At 57.1% G+C, this 6,000-nt stretch overlaps 1 protein-coding gene across 1 annotated transcript in view; it reads left to right on the forward strand.

The window, feature by feature from the left end:
- The window catches only part of WWOX (WW domain containing oxidoreductase), a 696,817-nt gene that overhangs the window by 37,606 nt on the left and 653,211 nt on the right, over positions 1-6,000 (forward strand). The window lies entirely within an intron of this gene.

Consider the following 6,000-nt stretch of genomic DNA (forward strand, 5'->3'; position numbering starts at 1 on the left):
CCCTTCGGGAGGAGGTGACCTGGGAAACGGGTCCAAGCATCGGGGCCATGGAGGGGGCAGGAGGTGGGATTGTCGCTGCTCCTGGGCGTGTCTGGGGCTGAGCGGGCAGGGAGGGGGCGCGGGTGAGTCCCACGGGCCAGCCCCTGGGCTCTCGGGCCGGGGTGAGGGCTGGGCGTGTAGCCAGGCATCCACCCGCGCCCCCGGAACAGGCCGGCATCTTCGGAACAGGGGCCCGTGGGTGCGTGAGGTGTAGAGCGCCAGGGACGTTGTGCGTTGGGGCTCTCGGCCACGAGCGGGAGTCAGACTCAGGCAGAGACGCAGTGGCTGCAGCCTGGGCTCCCGTGATGCCAGCCACGTGTCTGGCGCTGACCCGGTCTGTGTGTGAGCATAGCGGTGACGTCGCCATGCAGCTGTGCCCGTCCCGGAGGGCGTTTGTCTCTGCCTTCCCGGCCAACTTCCAGCCTGGAGTCTGCGTTGGGAGCTTTTGTCCCAAGCCCCCTCCAGTTATGCTTCCGGGTTCAAGTGAAACCACAAAGTGGCCTGTGCTGGCTTTGGGGCTGGGGGCGGCATAGGTGCCAGGGCCCGTCCTTGGTATGTCCGGGCACTGAGTGGTCAGACCTGGGCCACCCAGCGTGGAACCCAGGCCCCGGCCGAGGAAGCCCTGTTCAGAAAGAACGCGTCCAGTTGCGGCCCGGTCACAGCCACGACAGATACACGAGGGGGAGGACGGTGACCCGTGCCCGACGGCGGGCCCTTCACCCAGACTGGTGGGCCAGGGTGACAGTGTCGCTGCCCCCTGGATGTGCAGTCCTTCCTCGGAGGCCTGGAAGGCTGGTGGCACTCACCTTCCTGGTGCGTTCTCCCGGCCGACTCCTTGTTCTGCGGTGGCCGCCCCTGGACACGCCCGGCTGTCTTGGTCGTGACTTCTCCCTCCCAGCACATCTGCTGGCCGCGGCCTCTCCCGCTGCCAGGAGCCGATCCAGCCTGTGTCTCTGCACCCGTGAGTGTGTGGCGACGCTGTCAGCCCAGTGGGCTGCTCTCCACCTGTGGGGACTTAGAGTTGAAGAGCAGACGCGGCTCCCCAAGAAAGAGTGTCCCCCAACAGTTGCCCCCCCCATGAGCGGCTCTCCAGCACGGCCACGACTCCAGAACACAGAAACCAATTTCTTAACTATCTGACTTTCAGTATAAATACTTCCAGGGTCAGTAAGTAAAATAGCAGAAATCCAAAACCAACATATAATTCTTGAACCCAGCTGTAGAAAGCAAATCACTTCACAATGCTTTGTCAGCATGTCTGATTTGGGGGTGGGGGGGTAAACTCTAAATAATAGTGGTGAATCTTTTATTGAAACAATGAATCTAATCAAAGCAGATAGAGTGTTAACTAGAATTCATCTGCCCCACAGGGACTGGGAGGGGTGGGGGGTGGGGTCTTATTGGGGTTCTTCATGGTAAAAAATAAGTATCGGTAAAGGGAAATGTGTTTGATATTTGCATGACTGAGACCTAAACCTGAAAGCTTTGTAACCTTTCCCACAGTGATTCAATAAATAAATAAATTAAAAAAAAAAAAAGAGTGTCCCCTTCTCAGAATGCCCGGTGGGGGGCAGGGGACAGGAGAAAGTGGAATGGGAGGGCTGGCAGACTGACCCCAGCTCCTGGGAGAAGCCCCACCTCTCAGTGTCCCTGCCCCGCTCTCTGGGTCTCGGGAATCCCCTCGGCCTGCTCCTTGGCCGTTCTGGGAGTGCTCCTGGGTGGTGCTCGGCAGGGCACTCCCGTGCTCTGGTCCTCACGCCTCCCAGCCTCCCTGGCACGTGTCAGACCCCCCCCCCCCCCATCCTCGTGTCACTCTTGGTCACGTTGGTCGCTCCCGGTTTCTGAGTCACCCCACAGTCTGCGTCTGTTGGTGGTCTCTCCGGGTGACTCGGCCCATATCGGAGAGGGATGTCACCGCCCCCCGAGAGCCCCGGAACGACCCGTGCTCAGTTCTTATTCCTACCTGCAAGGGAACCGGTGACAGGTGCGCCCTTGGCCGCTCCAACGTGGCCGGCCCTGGCCCCGCGGGGAGGATGTTGACCCGCCACGAATCCCTTCCCCGTCTCCGTCTGTCCGGCCTCCTCCGTGGTAAGAGATGTGTGTTTCGTTTGTCGATTAGTATTTTCCAGCGTTGTTCGTATTAGCACTCAACTGTCATCCGAAAAGCCATCTTAATTATTTATGTGATTGCTTTTTCCTTTGTATTTACAGTGAAGTACACTTTGCATCTATCGGGGAAGATGATTAAGGGTCAGTCAGCGGGAACAGTGAGTGTGGCCGGTGTCGATGTGGCTCTGGGAAAAGTGAGGTGAACTGGGGGTGGGGGATGGGACCTGCCCGGGAGCACATGGGACAGCAGGGTGTCCTGGCAGGCTCCAGTGGGAGGCCCAATCCCTGCCTCCTGCAGCCTCCTGACAGACATGGGAAACACTGATTTTGCTCTTCATCTCAGACGAGGCAGGCCTGGTCCCCAGTTGGGGGCGCACTGGGTTCGGCACATGGGTGTGCTTTATTTACTTATTTTTTGCTTTTTGGGTCACACCCAGCGACGCTCAGGGGGATCCTCCTGGCTCATGCACTCAGGAATTACTCCTGGCGGTGCTCGGGGGACCATATGGGATGCTGGGAATCGAACCCGAGTTGGCCGTGTGCAAGGCCAACACCCTTCCTGCTCTGCAGTTGCTCCAGCTCCTAAATGGATGTTTTCAGGGCCTGGCCAGGTTGCTGAAGAGGTGGCTTGCTCGCTTCCTCAGTGCCTGTCAGCAAATCCGACAGTCAGGATTCTGTGTCGCTCTGGTGTCAGCTGGGGCCTCTCAGTCTTCTCTGTTAGTAACAGATTTCCGTCCCCCGCTCTGCCTTTACAGAGAGAAGGGCTTCGCTCCAAGATGCTTTCTTTCAGGGTGTGTGTGTGTGTGTGTGTGTGTTGATGTGACTTGCACGGGCTGGGTGGGTCATTTGTAATCTTTCTCCCACCGTGTGACTTGGCCTAGAAAGAAAAAGACCCCTGTGGATGTGACCCCGGGTTCCAGGCATCCTCTTCCTCATTTTGAGTGATCTTCCATTAAACAAAAATCTGAAAACAATTAACATTCCTAATAGTTATAGATTATTGGGGACTGTCTGTCCTAAGTCAGCCACTAGTTTTTTTCCTCATTTCTTTGCTTTAAAAATTGTTTTTATGAATAGCAGTAGACTTTCCCATAAATAAAGTCTGAGAGAGAAACAAATGAGAAACAAATGAGAGAAACACATCTGAAACCCAGCAAGGACCGTGTCATCAGCACACTTCAATCAGTGGGCCCACGCACATACACATAGAGGGAAGGAGAAAATTCTAGATTTTCTATTTCCTCTGACTGAAAACCAGGCCTTTTACGCCACTGCCTACACGTGCCATCTTGCTGGCCAAGAGTCGAGCCCAGAATCGTGTCCCCCAAAGAAAAGGTGTTAAAACGGGCCGAGATCTCCCCAGAGGAATTACACGAAGACAAGTTGCGATGCAGTAAGCAGAGGGTCTTTATTGGCGAGTTTGAGCGAGGGCTCTCGTCCCGCTCACTGACACAGTGGCAGCGTTCTCGGAACAAGCAGCCCCGAGTCTTGAAAGTGGGGGGCTTTTATACAATAACATTATATAACAGGAACTTTCCATGGACCACCCTCTTGGCCGCAGTCTGAGGGGCTTTCCACTACTTGTCCTTAGCTGATTGGTTATAAGTTGGATTTACATAGGGGTTGCATAAAAGTTCCATATAACCCTGCATCTGATTAGTAACCCTTAGTTGAGCTCACCGTAGCTATCTCACTTATGGGAAATCATGACTCAGTTCCAGGTATCTATGCTCAATTCCAGGAATTCTGGAACTGAAACTCGGCCTGGCTGCTTCTGGCTCCTTTTTGAGCCGGCCAGGGCTCTGCCTTTGCCTCTCTGTCTCTCACAGGATACTGCTGAATCTTCCTAGGCCGACCGGTGGGCCTGAGAGCTCTGGTTCCTTCTCAGAGTGAGGGCGGGCAGGTCCCCCTTCTGCTGGGGGCCACAGCAGCCCAGAGCCACCCCGGGCACCCTCCAGCACAGAAACCGCCCAGCTCCACGGCCGAACCTCCTCAAAGGGCCAAGCCATCACTTCGTCCCAGATCTCCAGCCCCCGGACACCTCAGAATTTTACAGTTCTGTCCGCCCGGTAGGAGTCCAGCACATCTGATGGGGAAGGGGCATAGGAGCCCACCTAGCTCCATGAGCCTGAACAGACCAGCAGCGACCAGCCCAGCCTGTCCTCAGTGCCCTGCGTGTCCTCATGTGTGACCCCACAGTGACCCCAGACCAACTCTTACTGATCTAAGACTTGATCCTTTCATCTGCCTCCGTGCGGTAATAGACGATGTGAAGCGAAGTTGACTGGCCTCGCAAGGGGGCAGCTGGGGGACCTGGGGACACCCGTGGTGGGCTTGGTGTTGGAACATCAAGTGCCCGAAACAGCCATATCACGGAGAACTGGGTCAGTCGCAGGGTCATAATAAAATCAAACAAACGCGTGCTGTTCTTGTCACCCGCAGGTAGGCTCAGATCCTTCCTGTGTGTAGTTCTCAGCTTTGCATTTGGCAATTTAAACATGGCTTACATGTCACACCTGTCTTGGCACCTGGGGGGTGGGTGCCAAGGGTCGCATGGGTCTCCCAGGAGAATTGGAATTGGAATTGGAATTGGGATTGGAAGCTCAAGTTGCCCGAGCGCAAAGCATCCTGTGAGCCAGGCTGGCCTCCTGGACTGGCCACCCATGTGGTGACTGGCGGCTCTGTTCCAGGGCCTTGGGCCGATGGGCGCGTTGGAGAGGTGGCATCTCTGCTCAAGGCAGCCGGGCGCCTCTCGTTTCTGCGGCAGGACAGTGCTCGGGAGTTCGTCTATATCCGACGGGATCCTGAGCCTCACCCCCGGTGGGAAGGGCTTCCGCCCACAAGCTTCCGTGGCCCGGGCCCAAAGCGTGTTTCCCATCATCCTGAGTTGCCTGTTTTGGCCTTCCTCGTCACGGACCCGGGGAAGGAGAGAGTCTTCATCCGATAATGAATCCCCTCCCCCGCCCCCTTACCATAGCTCTAATCAATTGCTGGAATATGCTGAGTTTTCCTTTCTTGGCCCCCCAAATGCCAAAAATTGGTGCGTGCAACTTTTCAGATTTTCCACTTCATTTGTCCCTCTGGAAATTTTCACACACACACACACACACACACACACACACACACACACGCACTGCCTCCCCCCCACCGCCCCGCACGCACTTGGCAGTCTGCTTTGCTTGTTTTCAGTCTTGACCCCAGCCCCGCTGTGTCCAGGGCAGGCGCGCAGCCCTTGGAGCTGTGTCTCTGGCCCCCCGGGCTGTCTGGGACAGATCGTGGGTGGCATGGGGGACTCAGCCACATGGGAGCCGTCGGGGCAGCCTCCCCCCCCCCCCACACCCCCCCTCGGCTCTCTCCACGTGCAGGTGCGTACTGACACCCCCAGGCCTCCTCCTTCTCACTGTGCTTTGTGTTTTCTTTTGTTTGTTTTGCTTTTTTGGGGTCTCACCCGGAGAGGCTCAGAGGTTCCTCCTGGCTCTGCACTCAGGAATCACTCCTGGCGGTGCTCGGGGGACCATATGGGATGCTGGGAATCGAACCCGGGTCAGCCGCGTGCAAGGCAAACGCCCTCCCCGCTGGGCTATCGCTCCGGCCTCTCCTTGCTGTGCTTTGGGGATGTTTGTTTCCCCACAGTGGAAGCAAACCCAGGGCACGCGGTCTCGATGGCAGAAGGAAGGTGGCGTGAGACACAGGCTCCAAGGACGGGACTCCGGGATCCCCGTGGCCCTTGTGACTGCCACCAGGGCCGTGTGGGACAGGGGGTCACCCTGTCTGGACCCCGAGCCGCGTCTCTGGGCAGAGATCAGCCCACTTGGCTCAGTCACCCCGGGACGGCAAGTGCTCCCCCCCATC

The sequence above is a fragment of the Sorex fumeus genome, unplaced genomic scaffold (assembly GCF_029834395.1).
Source record: "Sorex fumeus unplaced genomic scaffold, SorFum_2.1 ptg000122l, whole genome shotgun sequence".
In the NCBI taxonomy this organism is placed as follows: domain Eukaryota; kingdom Metazoa; phylum Chordata; class Mammalia; order Eulipotyphla; family Soricidae; genus Sorex; species Sorex fumeus.